General features: G+C 41.0%; 2 pseudogenes; both read right to left on the bottom strand.

Moving 5' to 3' along the window:
- LOC138051746 (endothelin-converting enzyme homolog) overlaps positions 1-27,500 on the bottom strand; it is a 95,179-nt pseudogene that overhangs the window by 32,747 nt on the left and 34,932 nt on the right.
- Positions 2,258-6,264, bottom strand: LOC138050926 (uncharacterized; annotated as a pseudogene).

The raw sequence follows: 27,500 nt of genomic DNA, 5'->3' as shown, positions 1-27,500 counted from the left end.
TCATGGTGGCCAAAAAAAAAAACAAAAGCAAAAAATAGATTCCCCCATATACCATTCCAAAGACAAAAACAAAGTTTAAAAATGCACTTATTACAATAACAAATTTTGCGCTTAAAATTTCATAAGTGCTTTAAACTGGAAACAAGGACTTGTTGGCTTAAGCACCTCCTCATGATAATTAAGTGATCAAAATACTTATTGCTAGAAAAGTAATTTATACGTTGCCGCGGTCATTTACGTGTGAAGTGTGAAGTTTTTAGGGATTAATCTCGAGTATTGGTTTGGAGAAAGTTTGAACCAGTGTCCCCCTGAACGAAAGTCCCGTGCATTATCGACTGACCCAACTAATCTGCTGCTAAGTGCACCTCAATCTTCAATGCCCACATTAACCCACCTTTCCGTGAAACGAAGTGTTCTTGAAAAAAGCCTCGGGAGAAATACCAAGACCGGACTGGTCCAGCTGTGAAACATAAGGGGCAAGTTAGGCGATGAAAGAAGCACCAATAATGAACAGGAAACAGGATCGTTAGCGAATTGATTGCCCTGACGTCGCCATTCAGTACCAATCACTTGACATATCACATGAGATGACTACTCTTATGGTGAAGATAAATTCAGAAAAAAAAGGCTTTAAGTTCTAAAAATAGAGGATATTACATGGCCGCGGGGATACGAATTTTATCAACCAGTGCTGATAGCATTTCTCACGAGTGAGCGCAGCGAACGAATGCGAGATGCTATCAGCCCTAGAAGATAAGCTTCGTATCCCTCTTATAATAATAATAATTATTATTTTACTTTTTTTCATGTGCATTTTACCTTTTTGTTAGGTGGGGTATGGCAAGCCGTTTGTAGCAAAATTTAATCTTAGATATGTATGTTCAATCCTTTAAATAAAGATTTAATTTAAAGTCATAAAATTAAAGTCATAAAATTAAAGTCATAAAATTTGACATAGAAGTTGAGTTTCCCAAATTTCTAGGAGAACTTGTGGATAGAACCGAGACAATATTTGAGAACTTTGACACAGAAGCTGCAGAAACGCAGGCCAAAGTTCTTGATCAAACAATTAGCCTGCTTAGGTCGATGAAAGAGTGTTGCAACCCTAGACACGAGGGACAAGGAAAATCTCGATTCCATCGCTGGGGCCTTAGTAGATGTGCTTAATGTGCTTCGTCACCGGACTATCACTCCGTCTACTGTGGCTGCGGATTCAGGTACGATACATAGGGATAAAGGAAAAAATCCCGGAAGACCATCTCTCAAAATTCCTGTTGAGATGCTAGAAGAACTGCGAGGACTGGGAATTCACTTGGAGAATTCACTGGGAATTCATTTGGAGTTTCGAGGTGGACAGTTAACAGATGAGTAGCAGAGTATGGTTTAAAGGATATGAGGGGCTTTGAACACATTACCTGATGAAAGACCCGACCGGATCATTCAAGATTACATAAACAACCATGGGAGTGCGTCTAGATGAAACATAATAGCCGGTTACGTGAAATCTATTGGGTTAGGGATTCAACGTCGAAGAGTCAGACAAAGGCTGGCGAAGCTAGATCCCGAAAATAATGCCTTGAGATGGGGTGCTACCATACAGCGCAGGAAGTACAATGTGCCTTGGCCAAACTAGCCTGCGTAGCAAGCGTTTCCGTGGGGTATGCAGGCTATGGCCAAACTCACTTTGGTATCTTGATGGAGGCCAACGCTACTGTGTGCATATGATGGATGAAGAACCTTCGTTGATCCAAAGCATCAGGAACTTCTTATGCAACACCTTATGACAGAGAAAAATCTCTGACCCAGGTGGGAATCGAACCCAAACTCACTTGAACTCACTTGAATTCTCTCCAGACACATACACACGCTACTTACGACAACATTCCTTTACAATCCCAGACCTGTTTCGGCTCTATTATTGGGACTACATTATAGGGACATTATTCTTCTAGAAAATCCGTCTATGCAACCTTGAATCCGCAGCCACAGTAGAGGAGTGATAGTCCGGCAGTCTGGGAGCCGGTATTAGTAACAGAACTTCCTTTATTCGTAGTAGTACATACAATATGGCGGCTCTATAAGGACGTTCCCCTACGTATGACCGTGCGAGTAGCCGCTGACCAACATCTCCCCCCTTTACAAAATAACAAAAGAAAGAGACGAGGAGGCAAAACAAACTATAACTTAAACCCCGGAGCCTGGAACCAGTACAGCGGGTATCCTATACTCAAGTGTCCATAATAGGGTGATGAGAGAGCTACATATTAAGTGTTTGTATATTCATAGACAAGGCTGATAGTTTCTGGGAAGCGGATGTATGAGGTGTGCTTGCTTCGACTGCTGCTCGGGGATGGTAGCAGGAGGGCGCGGCAGCAGGCTTCAGGTGGACTCTGTTCCTTCGAATCGTGCGGCCTTGAGCAGTGCGGATTGTGTAAGACCGAGCGTTTTCATGAGTGAGCACTTCTCTATAGATCCATGGTTTCCCACGCTGGTGCGGAGGTGGTTTGGCGTAAGCGTAGGTACCAGTGAGGAGTGGTCTTTGTTCTACACTAGCTGATTTGTCGTAGTAGGTCTTGCTATCGCGTCTTTTCTTGGAGATCTCCGCCTCATCGAGTTCAAAGTTTAGCATGGTGGGTTTGAAGAGTTGATCGGTGGTGGGGAGTGTGGTTCTGGTGCGTCGTAGCAGCATGAGCTGGGCTGGTGAGTAGGTGTGACCTTGAGGTGGTGTGTTTCTGTATATCAGCATGGCGCTGTGGAAGTCATCAGACTTTTTTAACATGGATTCTGCAACTTTGACGGCAGCCTCTGCTCTTCCGTTACCCTTAGGGTGGTAAGGGGATGATGTGGTATGCCTAAATCCGTATTCGACAGAGAACTTCCTGTAGTCTTCACTGATAAACTGTGGACCGTTATCAGTGTGGCAGATTGCCGGAACACCATATCTCGCGAAGTGCGCTTTTGTTTTGTCAATGACTGTTGAGGAAAGGGTATCTTCTAGCTTGTCTACCTCGATCCAGTCAGAGAAATGGCAAACAGTCACTAGGTATCTTTGCTTTTCCAGCTCACAGAGATCTTGACTGATTATCTGCCAGGGACCTGTTGGGATTGGTAAGGATTTCATTGGTTCTTTTGGTGCAGAATGACCATACTGGGCGCAAGTACTACACGCATCACACATGTCTTGGATGGACTTTCGCATGCCGGACCAAAAGAGGACTTCACGTGCCATACGTATGTTCGATTCTCCACCAAAGTGGTTGGCGTGGATCTTGCAAAGCATGTCCTTTTGCATCGAGTGAGGTACCATAACTTGGGCGCTTTTGTAAATGATGCCATTTTTCACTGACAGTTCGTCCCTATAAGTCCAGTAGGGCCGCAGATACTCGGGGATGCTTGCTCTGTCTGCTGGCCTCCCTTTGACAATGACGTTGTATAAGGTGTTCAGTGTGGTGTCTCTGCTGGTTTCCTCATGTAGGTGGTTTTCAGTGATCTCCGTTAGTCTCGGATTCCGTGTGTTGTAATCGGACTCCATCTCCATTCTGAAAACATCAAAGTCCCCTACTCGGGCTGTGATGGGGTTGGGTAGGGCTGCGCGAGAGAGTGTGTCTGCCAGGTAGAGAGTCGGTCCTCTCTTGTACGTTATTGTGAACTGGTAAGGCTGTAATCTCATAAGCATTCGTTGTAAGCGGACTGGTGCCTTGTTCAGTGGTTTCTTCATAATGGTTTCTCATGGCTGGTGATCTGTGTGGACTGCAATGTCAGTCTTGCCATACAGCCACTGGTCAAACTTTTGGAAGCAGTTGCAGATTGCTAGGCACTCTGTAGGATTCATGCTTGACGAGGTGAAGGCAACTGGTTGTAGTTTGCCGTCATCACTGGGCTGTAAAAGGGCGCCGCCGACAGCATTATCACTGGCATCCGTCTGGAGGACAACTGGTTTCCGAAGATCATAATAGGCTAAGACTGGGGCGGACGAAATCAGTTGTTTGGCCTTGTTGAAGGCTTTTTCTTGAGCCATGGACCATGACAATGGTACAGCGTCCTGGGTCAACATGCATAAGGGTTGAATCACAGAGCTTAGGTTGGGGCAGAAGGGCGAAAGATAGTTAACCATGCCTATGAAGCGAAGGAGTGCTGGTTTGTTCTGCGGTGTGGCCATCTGTGTTATTGCCGCTACTTTGTCTGGGTCAGGTTTCAAACCATTATCCGAGATAATTGTGCCCATGAACTTGACCTCTTTAAGCTTAAAGCGCAGTTTGCTCGCGTTGAGCTTGATGGATTTTTGGTCACAACGTTCCAGTAAGGCGATGAATCTTCGGTCATGGTCTGCCTGGGCTTCCTCGAAGATGTTGCCCTCCCCATACACAAGGATGTAATCGGCTATACATATTATTCCATCCAGGCCTTCCAATGCAGATGTCAACCTCATTTGAAACTCGTCTGGCGCACTAGTAATACCAAATGGGAGACGGAGCCACCTGTATTTGCCGTATGAGGTATGCATGGTTGTCATCCATGAGGATTCCTCATCTAGGGGAATGTGGAGGAAGCCTTCTTTAACGTCCACTAGAGAGAAGCACTTGGCTGCGCTAAGCTTATGAAGCTGTTCATTTAGCGTGGGCATTTGATGTTTCGGACGCTAGATGGCCTTATTTACTGTCTGGCTTGGATCGCTGCATACGCGGAATTTTTTGGGTGTCTCTCTTATTAATTCATTCGAACACCATGGGGTTGGTTCATGTACTTTGACCAAGACGTCTGCCTGCACATAACGATCTAAGGCTTCTTTCTCTTTTGTTCTTTTCGCTACCGGTATTCGATGGACTGGCATCTGAACGGGCTGGACACTGTCATCAATCTGAAAGTGTACAGGTGTACCAAGCCGGCCAAGGCCTTCGAATGTGTCAGCATACTGGCGTATGATGTCCTGAAGTTGCAGCTGGCCTGGCGGGGGAAGTCGGCGGTTTGAAGGAATAGTAATTAGAGCCGAAGGTGATGGTGGTGGATTGCACGGGCTGGCTGTGGTCTCGTGGAGTTGCTGGAGATGGTTGTATGCCTTAGGGTTCACCTGGTTTTCGCATGGTACTGTATACTGTTGTGTGCCAGGAGGGTCATAGTGTTTGGTACTCGCATTGTGGTCTGCTGATGACTGAAGGGAATGAGTCTCGTCCGCGTGCACTCTAATTATGCCCAGTTTTTCGCTGTCACTGCCAGACAGAAGTGCTGGCTTGATGCCAATGCAGGAGTCTGGCAGGACTTGAAAAATAAGGGTGTCAAACTTGTTGTTCTTTTCGCACAAGAGTTCCACCTGACGAACAGGATGAAGTGGCTTGGAGTTTCCATAGGGATGTAGGCGGTAGGGGGAGTGCTTTACTTTGGCGTCTGGGAAGAAAGAGCGCAGGGTGCTGGCAGCGATGGTGTTGCAGGTTGCTGCAGTGTCTATTTGGAACTTTAATTGCTTGAAGGTCCGGCCCGTCGCTGAAAGTGATAGGTTTGTGAAATATCGTTTTGACTTCTCGACGGATGCAATGCTGTGAACTTGTGTGCCCAAAGAGTATATATAGTCGTGATCTTGGTCATAGGAGGATGCGTGGTCCTCTGCTGTGGCATACATCTCGGTGTAATGCAGATCTCTTGGTCGGGAGTTTGTACGTGGGTCACGTTTCTGGCTGCCCTGAAGGCCTCTGACTTGTGGTCTCCAAGTGGGTCTGATACTGGGGCTTGGAAGTTTGCGGTCTTCTAGGCAGACACGAGCAAAATGGTCATTTCCACCACAGCTGGTGCAGGTCTTTCCATTAGCTGAACATAATTTCCATGGATATGGACCACGCCGATCTCCACACCAAAACAGGTACCAGGCTCCCTGCGAAGTTTCATCTGACTGTGTCTAAGGCCTGTCCAGTGGACATGTTCGTCGATTCCTTTGGACGAATTTGCAATTAACTTGTTTGTCTGCTTGGCGGACTCAATAGCTCTCGCTTCGGCGACTACATCGGACAGGGCCTTCTCAGAGTTGTCAGGTTTTACATGTGTTTTAAGCAACTCCGTACGTATGTTATCCTCACTCAACCCAAATATAAATTTGTCTCTACAAAGTTCATCACTAAGATCGCCATAGCCACATAGGCTGCCAGCGTGTCTCACCTTAACTTCCCACTCTTGAATGGACTCGTGAAGGCCTTGTGAAGAGGTCCAGAACTTATATCGATCGGTCAGGAGTGAACTTCCTGTGCTGCCTGTGTAATGGGCTCGTAGTTTATCCATCCAAATCCAGGGTTTCTCTTTATCTTCGTCTAGAATTTGAGGTTCGATTGTGTATCTGACCACGGACAAAGCTTCATCTGGAAGTGCAGATCGTAACGCTGAAATATCTAGTAGAGGGCTCTTGTAATGAGCGGCTCGTTCTGCAACAGGATCTTTAGCGAGGTCGCGGTAATTGGCTTGTACGCAGTAATCGTTGAATCGTAACTCGAAGTTTTTGAAATTTTCGCTCACATTTCCCACAAGTTTGAGCTCCGGTCTTTTAAGGTTCGCCATCGTGTTTCCCCACTTCTGACACCAAGTCTGGGAGCCGGTATTAGTAACAGAACTTCCTTTATTTGTAGTAATACATACAATATGGCGGCTCTATAAGGACGTTCCCCTACGTATGACCGTGCGAGTAGCCGCTGACCAACAAGGCGACGAAGCACATTAAGCACATCTACTAAGGCCCCTGCGATGGAATCGAGATTTTCCTTGTCCCTCGTGTCTAGGGTTGCAACACTTTTTCATCGACCTAAGCAGGCTAATTGTTTGATCAAGAACTTTGGCCTGCGTTTCTGCAGCTTCTGTGTCAAAGTTCTCAAATATTGTCTCGGTTCTATCCACAAGTCCTCCTAGAAATTTGGGAAACTCAACTTCTATGTCAAATTATTCTTCTAACTCTGCTGCCATCTTTTGTTCTATACCTTGCACACTTTACTCTGGTTCTATATGGCCGCGCTCGTCCCAGGAAGATTGAACATATATTTTCGGATTGCATATAAATTTAAGGATTGCATTGAATCAATATTCGTGGTATTGCATTACATATAAAATTTAAGAATTGGATTGAATCAATATTCGTGGTATCGGATTAAATATAAAATTTAAGGATTGGATTGAATCAATATTGGTGGTATTGCATTACATATAAAATTTAAGGATTGGATTGAATCAATATTTGCGGTATTGCATTGCATACAGAATTTAAGGATTGGATTGCATTGAATGCTTTTCATGACTTTAAATTAAACCTTTATTTAAAGGATTGAACATATATATATCTAAGATTAAATTTTGCTACAAACGGCTTGCCATAGTGGGGTATGACATGTTTACTATTTATCAATTGATAACGAAATTGGTGACGGTTAGTTACAACAACAAATAAATGAGGGTTCTAGGGAATGTATTTTACAGCTGGTCGTACGGCTAGGTTTTGAGAAAAAAACCTTTGAAATGTCTATTTTCTATTCCTCCCTTCAGGAGCTCGGTCCCTATACTTAGCATTTCCCCTGATTTACATTTATTTGTTAGGTAAAATTGCATTTTACATCAATTGCAGTGACTAACACTTCAGAAGAGACACCCTGTTGCTTTAATTACACAGGTTTCAAAATTGATATTTTTTCTTCGGAAAGCTGTAGTAAGCCACGTTAATTAATGGAAACTAACGAGGATACTGATTGTTCCTTACAAACAAAAAAATAATAACTTTAATGATTTATTTACCGATGATGACTCGGAGATACTCGGAACGAAAACTAATTGCTCCTTTGCAGGAGTCGAACCAACGACCTACGAACCTACGAACTACAAGGACATCAGAGGTCGTAAGTTCGACTCCTGCAAGGATCACTCGGATTTTTTCCGAGTATCCCCGCGTCACCATAGATTAATAAATGCCTTCATTTCATTCACCGAAGTTAGCTCATAAAAAATAACTTTTTTTTTTCCGGAGCGTCATTTTGAAAAGTTGCATTTTCGTGAGATACAAAAGTTAAAATTCTTACCACTATGATGTTTTTAGTGGAGTCCCTTAGATCAGCTGAGACATACATATTAAACAGTGGTGCTGTGGAAAGATATTTTTGAATTTTGACAAACGTATCCATGAAGTCCCATGACTCTTCAGTCCAATTTCCGTCGGTGATGTTCCAAGATCCGTACTCTTTGATCAAATTCAGCAGAGGAGTCCCATCGAGCTTTTCAATGGTTTCCTTGTCCATGCACGAATCAAACATGTCGAAACCTTTCATGACAGCTTCATTCTGTATGTGGGAAGTAATCAAACGGATATGTTACTGCTTCCTCGAAGTTAGTTCCATAGTTTATACAATTGACATTGCTGACAACCCAAGGAAAAAAGGCCTCCATATTGAATGCATGGGAACGACCCGCACCCCCAGGGGGGGACTCGCATATGAAGTAGCGGGGATGCTCGTCAAAAATTTTGAATCAAACCCCCAAAGGAGAGCAATCTGGGCATGGCTCAGGCTTTTTTAACCCCTAAAACAGATCACATTTAAAACATGATATATCTCTTATCGCGCTAACCCTAAAAGAGACCGTCACGGCTACATATGATGGCGTTTTGCCCAGAACACTCTAAGTGAAACCAAAATCCGAAATTTATACCCCTAAGCAAGACGACGAGCATCCCCAGCCCTTTCATAAGCGAGCCCCCCCCCCCCCCCCCTCCTATGTTATAACCCTAACTTTATTTTAATTTAGCACATGTACTTTAATTTTCTGTTCCCCTTGCATAACTGTTTATATTGTACTGCCGTTCAATTCCCATTTTGTATTCGTAGTTTCCCCTAGGTATTACATCATTTCCCCACATCTTTCTATCTAGTATTATTCTATTCGTTGTAATTAACACTCATTTGCCTGTGACCCTTATATGGTCCCCTATTTGAAAACATCCATGAACTTGACAACTTGACAATAAATTCTGAAATATCCAAAACATGAGTTCCAAATTCAAGCGTTGTGTTGCTTTTTCTTGAATGTTAAGAAAGAGTATTGAGATGATACAGCAGTTGATTGTGGATAGTGTAATGTGCCCGCGAAAGATGACAAATCATTTTATTTATAGCATTTTTAAATATTACAATTTTTAATAGTTTTCAACTTGTGTATTACGTTTGTAATTAGTTAGATTTTAAGTAGTTAGTTCCATAGTTAATATGACGGATGTAAAGCTACCATGTAGATCTACTGTCAATAAATCGTTATTATTATTATTATTATTAGTAGTAGTAGTATTAGTATTAGTATTAGTATTAGTATTAGTAGTAGTATTAGTAGTAGTAGTAGTAGTAGTAGTAGTAGTAGTAGTAGTAGTAGTAGTAGTAGTAGTAGTAGTAGTAGTAGTAGTAGTAGTAGTAGTAGTAGTAGTAGTAGTAGTAGCAGTAGTAATTGTTTGGACACCTGAAAAAAGCACAATCCACCGAAGGCGAGGCTCAAACCTACGATCTCCTTAGTAACGGTTAGTTGCACCTCCCATTGACTTAGAGAAATTTTTCCACGCAATGGACCTTAATCACACGCCGGCCATGTTGAGTCCCAAGGGATTGAAAACTTTTGCTTTGCCCCACCGATACTAGTTTCCAAACGTTTCAACTCAAGGCTCGGGGCACAAAATCTATTGTTTATGGCCAATATGGCCGCCGCGCAAAAAAGGCCCGTGGCACTTATTTCTAAAAATGAACTTAATTAGATGCACGCCCAACACGAAGTGTCCCTTTACGTCTACCAAGGAAGAAACATTTTAACGCCGTATCCCACGACCACGTGCAGCCTTAGGTCTTGTTTCCAAATTTCCTGCAGTATTTCTATCGCCAAAACTCAACAGATTACTCCGTGTCTCCAACATTTCCTGGTACTGAATGAACATTCACGTAGAACTGACGAGATCTAACCTCGCCTCTGCAGTGTTGAATTCGAAAATAACATTCACGGCCGCGCCAGGTTGGGGGATACCGCGTTAAAATTGTTCTTCCCAGTCCTCCGAATTACGTCACCAGATCACCTGGTAAGGCTTCGCTACCTATTTCTAACAATACGATAAGGGTAACGGTTAGCGTTATTTTTAGCTTAGGGTAAATGCAGCCTTTTATCCTTACTTGAGGAGCAGCCTTTAGGAAACACTTTGTGACATGAATTGTCTGTATTTCGAGACTCGAATGGTGCTGAAGTCAGGGGCACCCAACGAGAATATAGTTCAAAACCACTTAAACATAGCATTGTTAAACGTATTTTGGTATTTAAACGGTAGATATAGGCATATTTTTATCCCCTCAACATTTTTTATCTGTTCGGATTTCTTAGCTTTTTAAAGTCTAGTGATCAGAAAATTATAGGAATCAAAACTTACCTTTTCGAAAATTTCAGCCAGAAAAAAAGCTCCCGAAAATTCTAGGTGACCTTTTTAGGGTAAAAATCCTTTCAAAATCCGCAATTATACCATTTTTTAGATGTTCGAAAATCCTAGGACAGGCAGGAAAGCAAGAAATTTTAGAGCAAATGTTCTGAAAATTCTAGATGTGAAGTCGTCTTCCGAACAGATGTTTTCCGAAAATTGACGTTGAGTGCCCCTGTAAAGTTTGGGAAAAGAGCAAGCGAACACTTCGTAACACTTATTGAAATCCGCTTGCATGTAATTAGGGGCATTTTTGGATATGTCTGTCCAAGGTAATGCTTTTGAAGGAGAAAAAAGACGAGTAACATATACTTACATCTTTATATTTTTCTCTAGCTTCCTTGTTGTCAAGGATAAGTTCCTTCATCACCATCTCGTTTCGTTGGTAAAGAACACGAAACTGACTCCATGATGGCTTGCTCTCGGGGATATAATTGTCTCGAATCCATGATCCACAGGCATACTCGAAAAAATCTTCGCAGGGATCCGCGCAATGGTTCATTGCTTTGAGCAAATCTGCAAAAGAACAGGAAATACTAAATATTCGTTGACTTTACGCACTCAGTATTCGCGAGTTCGAAAGGTCTCTTTTGAAGTGCGTTCAATGTTAAAGCTAGGCTTTGGAGGCACTGCCATGGCAGTTTTGCAGTTTTTCGGTTTGATTTTAGAATGTAAAGAATTGCACCTAATTAGATGCACGCAGATTTCAATAAGCGTCACGAAGTGTCCCCTTGTTCTTCCTCCTAACTTCAACATCACCCATGTCGCGGAATACAAAGAATTAACTTCACAATGACTTGGGCCCAGCTGGTTCGAGAGCTCAGTTGGAATACTAACGGAAATTGTCTTTAGACTAAATACCTCTCATTAGCCTAATTTCTTGAGAAACACTTACAATACATGACCCAAGAAAATATGGTTTGCAAGGTATTTCTTATATCCCTCGGTCACTACCAGAATGAAGAAAAAACACACGGGCTTTCGGAGGCTTATTTACCCACAGTAGAACACGGCTCACTGAAATGACCAGTCATAGATCGTGCACTATGTGAGAGATATACTAACTCTAAAATAGCATGTCATAGATGCTTTATTCTCTCAAAAGTTTCGGAAATTTAAAGGAACTAAACGCACACAAGCTATGCACTTTTCGGCGTTGCACGGTTATTGTGTGTATGATTATCTCATAATTACACAATAACTTAAGTCTTTCTACATCTACATCTACATATTCCATTACTCGGCAAAGTCCCTTTTTGACTTATGACTCACCACAAGCCTTTTTAGAGACATCACCGCCAAGCCGTCCACTTCTGCTGGAAAGAACAGGACAGCCACAGCACCGGGAACCTCATCCCCATTCTTCCCGAGTAGTGTGTGGGTTCTTTGACGTCCCACAGGGAACTTATGAACATAGATATTTATGAGACGGGGCCTACGGTTTATGGCCCTTATGGAGGAAGAATTGAAAGTCTAACCATTTGCAGATGAAATTAGTTATTTTAGTTATTAGTTATTTTAAGATCCTGAATGTTGATCCGGCTGGGGTTCGAACCCGCGACCTCCCACGTGACAGCCCGACGCTCGACCAACTGCGCTATCGGTGCGCGGTTTCTTTAGCCCTGGCTGGCAAACCGAAGTATAGACTTAGATAGACTACATAATTTAACCGTAATTATAAACACAATAAAGCTGTTTCTTGTGTTGATTCACTAAAATTGGTCCTAGCTAGGTTGAGACCTTTGTGACATCGTTAATACAACATCTACCGGGACCTTGAATGTAACGGTTGAATACCAGACGCAGTTTTTGGCATCACGGAAGTGCTGAATCAACTTAGCATTCATACTCAAGGCTTCAGAGGCGCCGGCTTCCTGTAGCTAAGAGGTAGAACAACTATCAGAACCAGTAAACGAAAGGTGATTGGTTCGATTATATGAGCACTCGGATTTTTCCGAGTTTCACCGTGTCATCAAGAATACAATAACCGCTAGAAAATTATGCAACAGTCTTTGAACACAAGTGGAGAAAAGTTTAAAGTGCCCCTAACCCCAAAATATTTTTTTCGCTAAAATGAATCTTTGCACCTGTTCAAAAGGCATTGCGGCCATATTTTCCGTTCTCTAACAAATTCTGCCTTTTGATAGGCTTCAAAACTTGCGAAAGACCAAGCATCTTCTATTCACGACCGATTGAGAAGGGGAGTGGGTGTATTATTGATTTGACGTCAAAATCTACTTTGCATGCATGTTTACAAAGAGTTGATGCAAAGTTAATCCGTTTGTGACGTCAAATCAGGAATAGACCCACTCCCCTTCTGACAGAAGATGCTTGAATTTTCGCAAGTTTTGAAGACTATAAAAAGGCAGGATTTGTTAGAAAACGGAAAATATGGCCGCAATGCATTTTGAACAGGTGCAAACATTCATTTTAGCGCCAAAATGTTTTTTGGGGTTAGGGGCACCTTAAGGACGGTGACTATACGTTCTGCGCATCTCGAGATACTCGGGTTTCCTATGGGCGGTGCCAATCTCTACCCCAGATCCCCTCTCTTGACTGAGGGAGACAAGAGCTCTGGGGAACCCTGAAACAAAGTGTCTTCTCATTGGTTTTCGTGAAGAACAATCAAAATCGTCTCTGATTGGTGCATTCATGTTAACACGAGGAGTGAGCAGGCGCCGTAAGGTTCAAATAGCCGATTTATGGCTCTGACAACTCTACGGCGCATGTTCTCCTACAAAGAGTTTCCCAGAACCTTGGGTCGATCCGAGGCTCTGGTGCTCTGGTAGATACTAATAAACGGAATACTTTTGCGCGGTTTAAAATTATGCGGAGAAAGCAGAACTCATTAAGTGCTCCCGGTATCCGAAAAGAACATTGGGAATAGCCATGCAATTTTCAGATATAATTATGCCTCAATTTGCAAAATGAGCGTCATACATTGGTCTGTTTTCAAATGTTATTGATTAATTATCCTTGGAAAATTTTCTTTTGAATTAGTAGACACCGTCCTAATTAAGAAACACTTGTCTTGCTCGATTGACTATAAGTGTTTTCGTAATAGGTTACCTTGCGATGTTTCACCCACACACACGCGTGGCTTGTGTATCATTTTTTTTTTGACCATTTTCAGTACTGTCACTTTATTTTTAGGAAACAGTGAAAACAAAGATTCGCTTTTTCTAGCCGGGCCTTACGAGTTCGAACTACTTCGAGCGATACTAAATGTGTAATTAGGTTACCTTAAACATCATCTGTAACGAAGAGCTTCTTATAAACTTGTTCAACGTGATAATGGCTCAAAATGGATATCGAAAACCGCTAAGAGGGCTGGCGTATTATCGAGTACCTATTGTTCTGAGAAATGATCAAAACGTTACAAATTTTGTTTAATTTGCTTTCGTCGCAGAAAGAGCAAACCTCTCGCGAGGAAACGGAAAAAGAGCCCTGGTTACCTTAACACTCACATGTTCGTGCGCAGAACCCCGACGTTATGGAAACAAACCTCTCACAGAGACGATGTCAAAATGATAAGCTGTATCATTCTCGTTAAACTCAACACGGGTTAAAAGTCATAACAAAGCACTTAAACCACAAGCATGTTATTGTTGAAACCCAAAGGAAATGATGTCAAGCAACTTTTGGCCAGATGATTTGAAAATCTGGGGATAACTTTTGGCCAGTTTTTCAAAGATAAAAGCCATTTCTTCCTCTCCATCCTTCGCTACAGTGGACAAAGAAGAGAAAGAAAGAAACTACCCTAAGTGCCCTAATATGGTTCTTGGCAAATACACTAAACATTATTTTTTCAACGGTTTTCAGGCTCTCGTGAGGTGACGCTTTTTAAGTGATATGACTACGTACTACGCGGAGAAAATGCTGACATTTGGGCTTATCTCACGAACACTGAGCCGCCGAACCCAGTTTCAAAATAAACACGACCAAGCACATTTCAAGTAAAAGAAAGGGAAAAAGGTTACTTTTATGAACTTATTTTTTATGCTTATACTCCAAAACAGTATTTGCTATTTCTGCGTGACTTCGTTGCTCTAAAATTAGCAAGCCGTTTTCTTTTAAATTTCTTTCCCTACAAATATTGCCGATGCATTACGATATATCTCTGTCTGGAGGACATAATAACATCTTTAAATAGCAGCGCCCTCCGATCCATTTAAAGTAATTCTTTTTGGCCCCGAGGGTTGAAAAACAGAATAAAATTGAGGTGAATAAAGTCAATCTTTCGAAGCATGGTGACGTAAGTTTCCCCGGAAACATGCGAATGATGTAAAAAATACGTTTTTTCACGGTTCCTTGAAACATACTACTAACATCACAATTGTCTTTAAGATTTTTACTGTAAGGTGACTTAGCGATCGAAACACTTCTTTGGCTGTCGCAAAAAGATCTAAAGGATCCTCTCGTCTATCAGCAATAAAAGCCTGCGCTATTCACTGGATAAATCACTATCCACTGGATAACTAACTTGTTTTTGCTAGTGTTTATCCGTTGGATATAGTGATTTATCTGGCCGCGATAGCGTTATCCACCTTTTGAACAACTGGAGGCTGGAGTCAGCGAGTCAATTGACCGCGTAGATTATGCGAGTTTACTGAAGTCAGAAAATGAAAGTAATAACACAAAGTAAAGAACAATACAATTAAGATCTCGAACAACGGGAGTTAATTAAGATCTCGACATCTGCTTCAAAATCAGGTTTCTTAAATGATTTGCGAAATCAGATCTACAACGAATGGAGGTACGCTCTGCGGAACATTACCGAAACATGAATCTTTCACCAATTGCAAGGCAAACGTTAGAGATAAAACATTTTTTCTAAACCTTTGCAAGCCGCCTCGACTATTTCAAACGCTACTGATAACGAAAGGTCAACTACGGTCATTTTGTTTTGAGTTAGACAGTGAACCTTGTGTCAATATGTACTAGGAAAATGTACAACAAACATTCTATCAAGTGGAATATCCCATTCTCCTTAAGCTTTACTCCGAGCTCCGGATCAAGAAGGGAAGAGTACAAATAAGTTTAACGTGCCGTTCATACTAATCTAACGAGTAAGTGCTAAAAATTTTCCCGTAACCATTCTCAATTCAGTTTTACGAACCTGACAGCTGAACAAGATCTGAACGGTGGAAATAAGCTTACCAGCAGCCACAACGATAGACTCTTTAGAGGGGTTACTGTAGGGGCTGGTCAGTTTTCCAGTCTTCTCTCTCCCAATGTTGCTCGCGAACAAAGCGATGAACAAAACCAGCAGAATAACCAGCAATGCAATTGCAGCGATCATGATTTTCTCGCGTTTTGCCAATTGTAGCGTCGATGAAGGCGAATGAAGCTTGTTGTTTGCAGATGGTTGAATGATTTCTTCGTCAAGAGAAGTCCACTCGTCAAGTGACTGAGCGATGACTGCAGGTGATTCATCGCTTGGTTTATGATACAGATAATTCAAGTTAAGCAGGTCTTGTCGATCGTATGCTGTTTTATGCATAACTATCAAAGGCTGAGTCGTCTCCCCAAATACCAATGGATGGAGTAGTCCTTGCGGTTGCTACTTACACAGCTGCGATCCTCTTATCAACTTAGAAACGATCTCCCAATCTCTTTTGCAAATCTTTCTCAGGATCGCATTTATTACTTTCAACCAACGAGAGAAAAGCTGCATATTTAACAAGATCCAATTTCGGATTTATGCAAATCGGTTTTTGAGGTGATACAAAGGAAATTAGAGCTTTCGGAACTTGTCTACTTGCTGTGAACTATGATACCCACAGAATTACCCACAGAATTACTCACGACTGAACTGTCAACAGTTATGAGAGAAGTGCAACATCTTGCAATCATTTATTGTCAGTTTTATTAGGTTTTGTTACCACAGATGTCGAAACTTCTTTAAAATTTTCATTCAAGATAGCAAACGCGACAAATCAGACAAATGTCCGTCTGTGTACGGCATGGCATCAGAAATAAAATCTACTTTGTTTGCTAACTGGTGTTAGCTTTCCTTTCCATGTCACGCACCGAGTGAAACCGTTTTAGCTATGTTTACGCATAAGTACCGTATATGTGGAGTTTTTTCAATTGTTTGAAAATTAAAACAGTTTTTTTTGAGTTTCCAAGACATATTTGACATATTCCGATGCCATTAAAAGTTATTCCAACCTGACTTGAAATCGAAAACTTGTTATTTTCTTTAAACCATTGCTTATCCACTGATCCAATTTTGTTTGAGACACATGCTTTGTCGAACGCTGCAGGTTATACCTTTAAAGCTAATTTGTCTCCTTGTTATGCCGCATTGTATTTACTTCTTAATTTTAAGTGCACATTCCAACATAGTTGAATTAGTAACAAACTCCCGAAAGGAAGATTTTCGGTGATTTTTTTCCGACAATCGAAAAATTGGGCGCAGTGGCAAACAAAGAAAAAAGAGTTAATACTGATATTTTCCAAAGTGTATGCTCTATTTCGGACAATGAGCAAATCTGCTTAAAAGCAAGTGCACACTGCTTATTAAAGGATTACGCGTATGACATATCGACAATTGTAGATACATAGCGTTTGAAACACCAATACAGCATATATCTGCCATAAGCTATACATTATTTGCAAGAGTAGATAATTGCTCTTATAAATAACAAAACACTTGAATGCTTGAATGGGTCCAAATAAATCACGGAAAGGTGCCAAAGTTTCCAAGACCCTAAACCGATGACAACCTGTTTAACTCCTCATACTAAATTTTAGGACAAACATGGTTGTAGTTTATCCGTACAAGCAAGAGCCCATGGACTCTTAGCATCAAGCAATCCGATGATATTTCGAGTACAATTTGGATGGGCAATAGTAATTTTGTTTCAGATATCAGCAAAATTGCACGAACACATGGGGCGAATGCAATTTGTGGTCTTTGGAAAATAAATTACAAGTGTTTACTATGTGTTTCCTAATTGTAACTCATGAATAAGGTTCGAGAGCTTATCATAATAGGGAGCATACCTTTCTTTGCTAATTGACTTTGCTTGTTGCCACATTTAGCACTGAACTACCTATTCCGAAAGCTGCATTCCGGCCCTTCGCCAATCAGAATGGAGAAATATCCCATGCATGTTATTAAAATATCTGCAGTCAAATGAAATGAGAATTACGGCTAACGGGTAATTTCGCTGTAAATAACCGAGCTTGTCGCTTGGAGAGAGCTGACTGTAAGTGTAAGACGTTTTGTTCTGTGGAAGAAGCTGAGCCCTTCTTCTTTGATGAGCGCCTCTAATGAATCCGGCGCCATTTCGCTGGTGTTATCGCGCGGAGGATTTCCACTTAAACAGTTGTGGATTTGATCTATATTAAGATTTAATTTCATATTGAACATTTGTTCTGTATTCGTGGTCAGTCGAAAGGGTTCTCGCTCGCTTAGAGAGCTCTTAAGCTTAAGAGTGCTTGAAAATGACAAAAGAACTTCAATATCCTGAGAGCCTTCGTAAAATAGATTTTCGGGTCCCAAAGAGAAAAAAGATATAACGCCTGTAAGATTCTTAAGTGACGGCAGGAGGCCATGAGTAGGAACGAGCAACTCCCATACTAAGCTTATGTCACGGAATTTTTGCAGACCGATCTATTTTTTAGACTACCTTTTCCGCAAAAAGTAAAGTCAGTTCCGGTTCGGTGACGCCATGGCGTCAAGTTAGTTTCCTGTGATCGGTTAAACAGTCTCCCGTGGGAGTCTCATTCACGGGAAATTCATTCTATAAAGAATAAATCGGTCTGCAAACACGCCATGCCAGGAATATAGGGCTGGGCCCGGTTGTTCGAAAGCCGATTAACTTAATCCAGGATTAGCGTAAATTTTCGTTTCATGTTTTCAACTTTTTGGTGAAAGTTTCTTTTGCTTATTTTTGTTTTTCAAGATTGACTTCTTCTGATGTAAAGTTTTGCCGAATATCAGCGTTGAACAGCATTTAGGAGTAGAGAAATAAACTCCTTGGTTAATTTTTAATCTGAGATTAACGTTAATCGGCTTTTGAACAACCGGGCCCTTTTGTTCCTGGTGACGATTAGATCATCTTTCGTGGGAACACACCTACGGTTCCTAGGGAGACAGAAACTACACTTCTTTCATTTTTTTAAGATCACATGCAGTTCTCTCAGAAAGCCAAAATAATTAAGCTGTCAAATGCATTGAAAACTTAAAATTGAAAACACAGACCTTCAAAGCCGGCATGTGCCTGTTAGTTAAGCAAATTTGGCAAATAAGTCGGGAAGTCGAGAATACGGCGAGTAGGCTCGATTTAACGAAGAGCGATTCAGGGAAGGCTTATTTCTCTAAGTCTTCTGTTTATTAAAAGCAAAGTCACTTTATTTTTCGTCGGTAGTTCTGTCAGTTCTGAGGATGGTATCAGTGGAAGCCGAGGGTGCGTGGTATATGAACGAATTGACCATTCGTTCCAGCCTATAAGTGCCAATTTTGTTTAGTCTGGTATCTGACCCGTCCAGCACGGTTAATGCCTAAGCAAAAACTGCCTAGTTTGGGCTGGGAAGCGAGCGACTGTCTAGTCGTTTCGGTCAAACTTGCGTATAATTGGCATAGAAAATTACGAAATTGATGTACGGGACTGTTGCTGGTGATTTGAAGCGGATACGTTGCTTTCTTGGGGATTTAGTAACCTTCGTAGAACGAGGGATGGCTGCTTTGTCGCCAGCCTTTTGAAGACTTCCCTTCTCTTAGAGGGAACAGAACCTCGGATCTGAAAAAACAATCGCTGATATTGCACGCAAACCCGCCAGAATGTGACATGTGGACAGTGGAGTGAAGGTCAGAAGACTTTAATTTTCAAGAATATTATTATTTCCGCTGCTATTCCTTGGATTTCAACCACTTAGATCGACACATCCTCGGCGAGTTCCCGAGCGAATTAAATTCTCATTTTCTGGTGGGCGGAAATTACCGCAATTGTTTTTTTTTCGCCCAATCAGAGAACCTCATATAGTGAAGTCAAATCATGATCCATTATATCAAGTGATACATACCACATCAACGGTCGCCATTTTATTTCTATCGCTCGTGTAACGGACATATGCTGCGACGAAATTTTGGGTCGCAAAGGGTCCCGCAAAATACAAAATTCGACCAATTCAACCTAAAAGATTTTGTTAAGTGAGGACAATTATCTGTACATGTGTAAAATCAAAATGCTCCGTCAAAACACCTCCGAAGAGCCGACTAGAAATAAACCAAGAAGAGGACCATTTGCAAGGGAGGGGTACTAGTCGTCTTTTAGTGTTCCACTTCTCAAATTAATTTTGGTACAAGTATAGCTATCGGCCGAGCAAATTGTGAATTGCTTTTTGCGCGGGAAATTTATCTTGACGCATTTATCCTAAATGCAAAGATTATTAGATATGTGTATTGCCTTGCTGTTAAATAAAGTTTTGCAAGCATGAGCCTAGAAGTGTTTTTGTGGATTGTTGCCGTCTGTGTGGCAAAGTTCGATGGAACAAATGTTAAGCTGGCGATTTGGTAAGCATTTTTGAGACAGTGTGCAGCCAAACAATAGCCGGCGAATTACAGTGGTTTCGCCCACCAGACGATTCGCCCACGATCAAGAGTTTCGCCTACACTTAAGATGATTCGCCCACACATCTTATGAAGGAAAGGTATCCATCGAAATATAATGGTTATAAAATATCGCAACAGAATTTAGAATTCACTAGTGATGCCTGCGTGGCACACATATTTCTTGCTGTTTCTCTCTACTGAAAAGCGGGGAAATGGCTAGCAAAGGGGGCCAAGTGACGCTTGGGTAAGAGAATAAGGTACAGTAAACATTCGCAAAGTTAATGCATTTATTTTTACTTGGAATACTTGAAAGGTATCCGAGTTATAATCCCGGTCGCCATCTTCCCTGTACACGGCGGTGCAGCGCATGGTGCCACCCTTCCACATCATTGTGTTCTGAATAGGCCTAAGGTCTAATTAGGCCTTACGTGAATGTTCTTCGGCCATTCTCTTCTAGGTCATCATTACCCAAGACTTACTAGCAGGCATTTGGTGTGAAAACGTCATAATTTCCCGATTATTCCGTTCGCGCTTGCAGCTTTCAAGTTGACATTTTCCTTGGTAACGCACACTACATATGTAATACTATATCACTGCATCTCTATATACGCGCAAGCTACAATGATGCCTCCTTGGTATTTTGCCTAAAGGCAAAAAACACGAGAGGCAGGTAAAGTACCGGACCGCGAGTAAATCGTCTCCTTCCCACAAACGCGTAACACACCCTAATATAAATGAAGAAAAGGTTTTTTAATCTATACAAAAGAAACCCCAGAAATTACGACTAATTACGAGCTAAAACTACGATATTTATAATATTTACAGTGCACTTGAGTACAGTTCAGTGTGCAATGCTAGGTCTTGTAGCTCCTGAATCATGCTACCAACTTGAACGATTGTCGCGACATTCCGACTGTGTTCTAACGAACTCTTCTAGCTGATAACTGTTCTACGAAAACGTCAAGCGCGAACTTGACTGTCGCCAACTCTCTCCAAGTGGAGGAGTTTGGAGACTCGAGCGAAGACCAATTTCTATGAAACATTGCAGTGGAACCTTGAATAAAAGCGGCACATCCTAGAATATTATCGAAAAACCAAAAGCCACCAGAAGGACTGACGGACATAGAATGGGAGAAATAATGAGCCAAAAACCCTACATAGTCACCCAAATCACATGACTGAACCAAAGCCTCTCAATCGTGCCATCAGAATATTAATTTCTCACTAATTCGTTATCCTTAAGTGTGGGCGAAAACTCTTGATTGAAGGCGAATCAAAAAGGTAAAATTCGTACTGTACTCCGACATGACTAAATGAAAAGTATTTCTCGCATTTTTCTTTTTACGTCCAAGAAAATGGAAACAGAAAATGGGAACAGTTTGGCAACCAATATACGCTGCTTCGTGACCGGTTTATCTTAGCGGTTCGTAATGCAAAATTCGTAACGCTCAGAGAACCAATCAGAAATTTCCTTTTCATATAGGACCAGTTTGCCTATGTAATAAAACAATTTATGGCCCTATCACTAGTCTACACCACAAAGCCGCAAATTAATCTCTAGAACAAAAGTTTATTTTTCCAAATAGGCACCCGAAGGGCATTTGGAATCAATGGGCACTTTTCATTCAATTAATTTATTCATGTATTTCCACCAGTGGCAAAGCTCTTCTATCTCCTGTACACGTATATCACATAGAACACAATTTTCCAATTGCCATTGACAAAGGACTAACACTCGGAACGTCAGTTAACAAATCTTTGTTTACGTTACTGTAGTAAATTCACCTATATCAACTCATCTGGCGTGGCAAATGTAAAGAATGCAATGGTTTTCAAACACTTGTGCTCGGTCTGTTTTTCAGTTGCGTACTCATGAGCACAAACAAAACACTTTTTTGACAATTATTTGTTGCGTCATCCCCACGGGCAAACATATTTTTCACATGAAACTTTGTTCCCTCTCTAAATTAAAGGCAGTGCCTCCTATTGTTATTGCGCATAGTTTCTGCGCAACTCGAGATACTCGGATTTCCTATGGGTGGTGCTTATTAAGACAGGGATATTTTTGCGCGGTTTAAAACTGCTAGGAGAAAGCAGAACTTAGGAAGTGCTCTTGGAATCCAGAAAGAAAATTGGGGCTAACCGCGCATTTTTCAGAGATAATTAAGATACAATTTGGAAAAGAACGCCACACATAGCTTTGCAATTTAAAGCTTTTTTACAAATATTGTACATGTTGATTAATTATCTTTGAAAAATGCGTAGTTATCCCTGATTTCCTTTTTGGATTTCAATAACACATGTTAAGATCTGCTTTTCCTGCATATTCAGTAAACCACGCAAAAATACTTTTGAATTAGTAGGCACCGTCCTTAAGACATCTGAGAATGGAAATAAGTACTAAACTGCAGTAGACATGAAAATCACAGAGTTGTCTCTTGCAAGCTTTTAACGTTAAATCACAAGTGCTTTGCAAATCCACTCCGCCTTAAAATATTGTAAACAGCCAGACGTTTCAAGTTTCGTAATTGATTTTCTTTCGTCCTCTGTCTCGTTGCGGGAATTTTTCGACGATTGCAAGTAGGGAGTAACAAATTCAGCAGACACTTTAATGGGGGTGAAAATTACCAAAGAGCTATGAAATTCATGATCAATGGTTCAAATATTATCCTCAAAGGAAATTAACTACCAAACGTCTTCATTTTGTTGACAATATAAACTTGCGTGCATTGGCTTTCTCTTCTCTACCGGCGTAAAATTATATTCTTTCAGTTATTTTAAGCTCAGTTCAATTAATTTTTTTTTTTAAATGATGAAATTCAATAGATATTGAAAACATAACTGAATGTGATCTGAATTTGTAATTACAGACAAGCTTAAGCTGTAAAGTAAACACAAATTTTACTTGGGCCACTGCTTTTTAGCAGTATAGATAAAAATAAAAATGTTCCTACCTAATCCAGCCTGTCTTCTAGCTTCGTTTAAAGAGCAATATAAACTGATGCCAGGGTGTTTGCATTTTCCATTTGCGTCGAACGGAGCTTTCTTCTTCGACAATCTATGCTGTCTTTCAGAAAAGTACAACCCCGTGAAAACTGCACAAAGAAAAGCTAAAACCACCACACAGACAAGAAGAAACTTTTCCCTATTTGATATTCCCTTCCTTTGCCGTCCATAAATGATTGTTTCCCCATCGTAGTTTCTTTCTGTTACTTCCACCTCACTTTTTGCTCGACAATATTCAACCTTGCAGTTCGACATTTTCACGAGTCACGGTGTTGTTTTTTCCTTCACAGTATGAAATAATGCATCGACGACAATCATGAAAGACGAACTGTGTTTACAAATATTAAAATTTGTCTTCCTTTGCAGAATTATTTTCTTTACGTGTCGAATAACAACAAAACCTTATAGCTGCTGTATTTTCTTGTACACACACACACACAAACACGAAGCAATTACTCAAACGAAGCAATTACAGAAAAAGATCTTTTCAGAGCGCACAAAATAATTTTGGTCCCGTATTTTAATTAGCTAAGTCTTTGGATGCCTTTCTTAAGTGCCATCAATTTTGCGAGCAAAAGCAATGCAATAGGTGAGAGTTGCTATGCATTTGTGCTTTCTCGTTAAATTAACCACGCCAAATATGGTAAATAAGCAACCATGAGTAAGTTGACCAGTTAATGTTATCAACCACTGGAACCACTGGAACCACTGGCGCGTGGATAAATGCTGACAAAATTTATCACTAATTAACAATTATTCGCCGAAAGCGAAGTGATTATCACTGAGCCTGAGGCGAATAATTGTGTAAGTATAAATACACAGGTGATTATTTCAAAAAAGAGAAAAAAAAAACATTTCAACGCGAAATCATCTTCACTTACAATGGCAAAACGACTACTGGCAGCCATTTTGTCCGTCGAGGTGATTAGCGGCTGTTAATCCGAGATAGCGAGCCAATGACAGCGCGCGATTTTATATAATCGCCTGTGTATTTATACTAATTCTGAATAGTACTTTGCCCTTTCTTATGGAATTTGAACACCTAGTTTATAAATATATCTAAGCTGGTTGGACAAACAGTAAAAGTCCTTGTTCAGTAACGCTTTTATTTTTTTTGAAACGTTTCTTTAGGGGCATTTTATCAATTAGTGACCAAAATATCAGTTAGTGACCAAAATAATTACACACAACTCTAGCGAACTCCGCTTGTTGTCCTGTTCCTGGACCCATTCTGCAAAGGAACTGGAATCCATCTCTCGTTTCCCCCCTGTGTTCCAGTTCCCTCGCAGGTTGAGATAACAGGTGGCTATCCCAGATTTGAAGTATCTACTCTGGCCCATTCTTGTTCTCCTAGCCTCAGGGTGGTTTAGCGGTTATCAACTGCGCCTCCCACCTCTGTGACCGGGTTTCAACCCTGGCCTCGGGTCGTATGTGGACTGAGTTTCAGTCGATCTCAGCCTGACTCCGAGGGTTTTTCTCCGGGTACTCCGGTTTTCCTCCCTCCTCAAAATCGACTCCCAGTCAATTACATCTGGCTGGGTTTGCGATGCTCCGAGATCACACATAGATCGTACGCACGGCGTACGGCGGCAGCCGTGCGGCGCCTTCACATGCATTCGGTCCGATCCCGTTGAGCCGGTTGATCCTGAAAAGCCCTAACCTTGTAGGGAGCTGTCAACTAAGTACATTTACATCTACATTTACAACTTAGTACAAGCGTTCTGTTGCTAACCAAAGCTTTTTCCGTATTTACGGTAGCACTCCATCCGCGTTTGAAAAGTGTCCAACAAAACCGAGCATTCTTGAGAAAAACGCCAAAACCCACTAGTAAACCTTGTTACATTTTACTCTTAGCGAATGCATTTACGTGTTTCATCTAAAACGAGAACAAATACAGAAAGAAAAAAAAAAAAAAAAACATAAAGCAAACACTACTACAGCAAAACACTCCGCCATGTGCCAACATCAAAAAGAATAAATTTCCATTACTTCAGGCGGCAAAAATAGTAGCTCTGTATGCTTGTTACTTGCATAGTGCTGGCGCCTCTTAAAAGTCGCGCACAAGATCTTAGTAAGTAGCGACCTTCAGATTGGAGTACGAAAACGACTGCGAGAACGAGTTTTCTGTACTGGACAAGCACATTACGTTTAAAGAACGAAACTTATTTTCATAGTCGTCCTCGTACTCAAATCTGAAGGTCGCTATTGAGATCATCTCAATCTTAGTTGAGAATACCGAGTTTCTTTTCTTCCCGAAAGACTTTTACGGGAAAAAAATTCAAGTAAAAATACTGAAAGAAGTTGCCACATATCCTGAAATTGTAAGGACGGTAGTATCCTCTGGTACTCCATAATCTTCAAAACCTTATTTTTTAAACAAACACAACAAAGGTAATCATTTTTACAACTAGAGACATCTTTTTACGCACTTTGTGGGCAAAGTAAACAAATACTATACTGAGTCTATTTGGATACACATTTTTTAAATTATTGCGGCTAAAATAAGCTGGCATTTCAAGTGGTGAAACGTCGTCGTCTAATGTTGTAGACTACAAAAGAAACAAATTCATGACAAGAAAATATGCTGTCTAGTTGTTATTAACACGGATGAGGACATGAAATGTAAATTCGAAAAAGAGTTGAACCCCAACCTCGTTCCTAGGCTCTCTTTTTTCCTCCCTTGTTCTCGCAACATTTTCTCGAGAGTGGAATTACAATAATCATATAATATCACCCAGCGTTGAATATATGATAATCATAATTACATGCCGATGATATACTCTGGTCTAAGTCCCAGGACTTGTGATAGCGGATAAAAGGAAAAAAGTAAAAGTGAATACGGAACTTCGGCTTATAGGAGCAGCTTCTATATTCACTAGACCACGATGAACAAGTCACAAAGTTTCTTTAATATTTGTTAGTTGTTGCCTGGCATCTAGAATAAGATCACTATAATTCAATGATTAAGCTTAAGCGCTGATTTCAAAATGGTTAGCTTTGTTTTAAGTGTGGCCTGACCTTTCTCGTTAGTTGTGTCAAATAATTTGTTAGCGCATGTTTACAACCGGTCTTATGACAAACGAGATGCTTCCGTGAAGCATACACTGGGTTGCCTGTGGTACGTGTTACCGAAATTCAGAAGGCACTGAATTGTGTGGAAGTGAACTACAGCATTCCAGTCTCTGAAGAATAACAAATAAAAGAGAAGCGAGCAACATTGGCTTCTGGGCTGACATGTTGATCATTTTCAAGTTCCCTCACAACTTCTCTTCACCACAAGTTTAAGCGTGCCCTCTGAGCATCGGACGGTCGATCGAGAATAAAATATTTACGATATGAAAACAACATTAATTTTGAACAAGAGAAAATGAGGGGACAGAGAGGTAGGCTCAGGGCGTTGGCCGGGATATGTCATGTCCACGAAAGTTAGTTTTAGACGAGCGGAAGTTTTTGTTCTAGCGGAAGTCTGTCTTCCGAGACGTCCGCATGCAGTCTTTCCTCGCTCTCAGATTCTTAGTGAAAAGAGAAAATGGCGGCGCAGGTGGAAGGCTGATGAATATTTAATATCATCGGCGTCACAATTTTTCACTTATTTTGGGGCTTAATTTGTTGAAACTGAAGCACGCTTCCAACAGACCTGTTTATTTTCGCAAACCCTTCCTGCATACAGAGCAATACTAAAAAAATTCTCCCATATCACATTTCAACCTTAAGCTCAAAAATTCAATACACAACATCATATTATAATTCACAAAGGCAGAAAATACCACAGAATCCTTTTACAGCGAAAAATGTATTGAAACAACAACATATTGCTCTTAGAGGCGAAAACCTCTTCCTATTTCATTGCGTGCGTGAAGACAAGAAACTCAATCGTGTCAAATGTTATGCTCTTCAGGTTCAAACCCTTCCCTGAAGAACCGTTTCCTTGACTAACGATGCACAAAATAGTCGACTGGCTTTCTTTCAAATAATTCTTGACTGTCACATTTCCAATTATTTTTTTACCTGACTTTATTGAACCCATAAGTTACCAGATAATTTTCCATTTGGTTTCAGTGTTGTACATAAAACTACACTCTTGATAAAATATTGGAAATACAGCTCACTATGATTTCGGCTCGACGGGCGAAAGATTGTTGTCGAAGTCCATTACTCGTCGCTTTTACGATTCCAGGTTTTTTTTTCACCGCCTGCCTATTGTATTCAACTGACTTTCATTATTGAGTTCCATAAGGGTATTATTTTGTTTAAAGATCCACTAAAACGCCATTCGCGTTACATGACTTTCGACGCCATTGCAGGTTAAGTTTATCATTCTACTATGTCCACTAGAGAAATCTACGCATTTCCACTACCCTCTCATCCTAAGAAGAAGGCTCTATGTACAAAGACACCACTTAGCAGGGGAGTGACAGGCAAGACTTTACCGACACGTAAAAAAAAAAAAGAAAAACACCCAACAAATGCCACCCACTT

Source organism: Montipora capricornis, chromosome 6, assembly GCF_036669925.1.
Source record: "Montipora capricornis isolate CH-2021 chromosome 6, ASM3666992v2, whole genome shotgun sequence".
NCBI classification, from domain to species: Eukaryota; Metazoa; Cnidaria; class Anthozoa; order Scleractinia; family Acroporidae; genus Montipora; species Montipora capricornis.
Note: the sequence above shows the minus strand (reverse complement) of the source record. Positions and strands in the feature narration are given on the sequence as shown.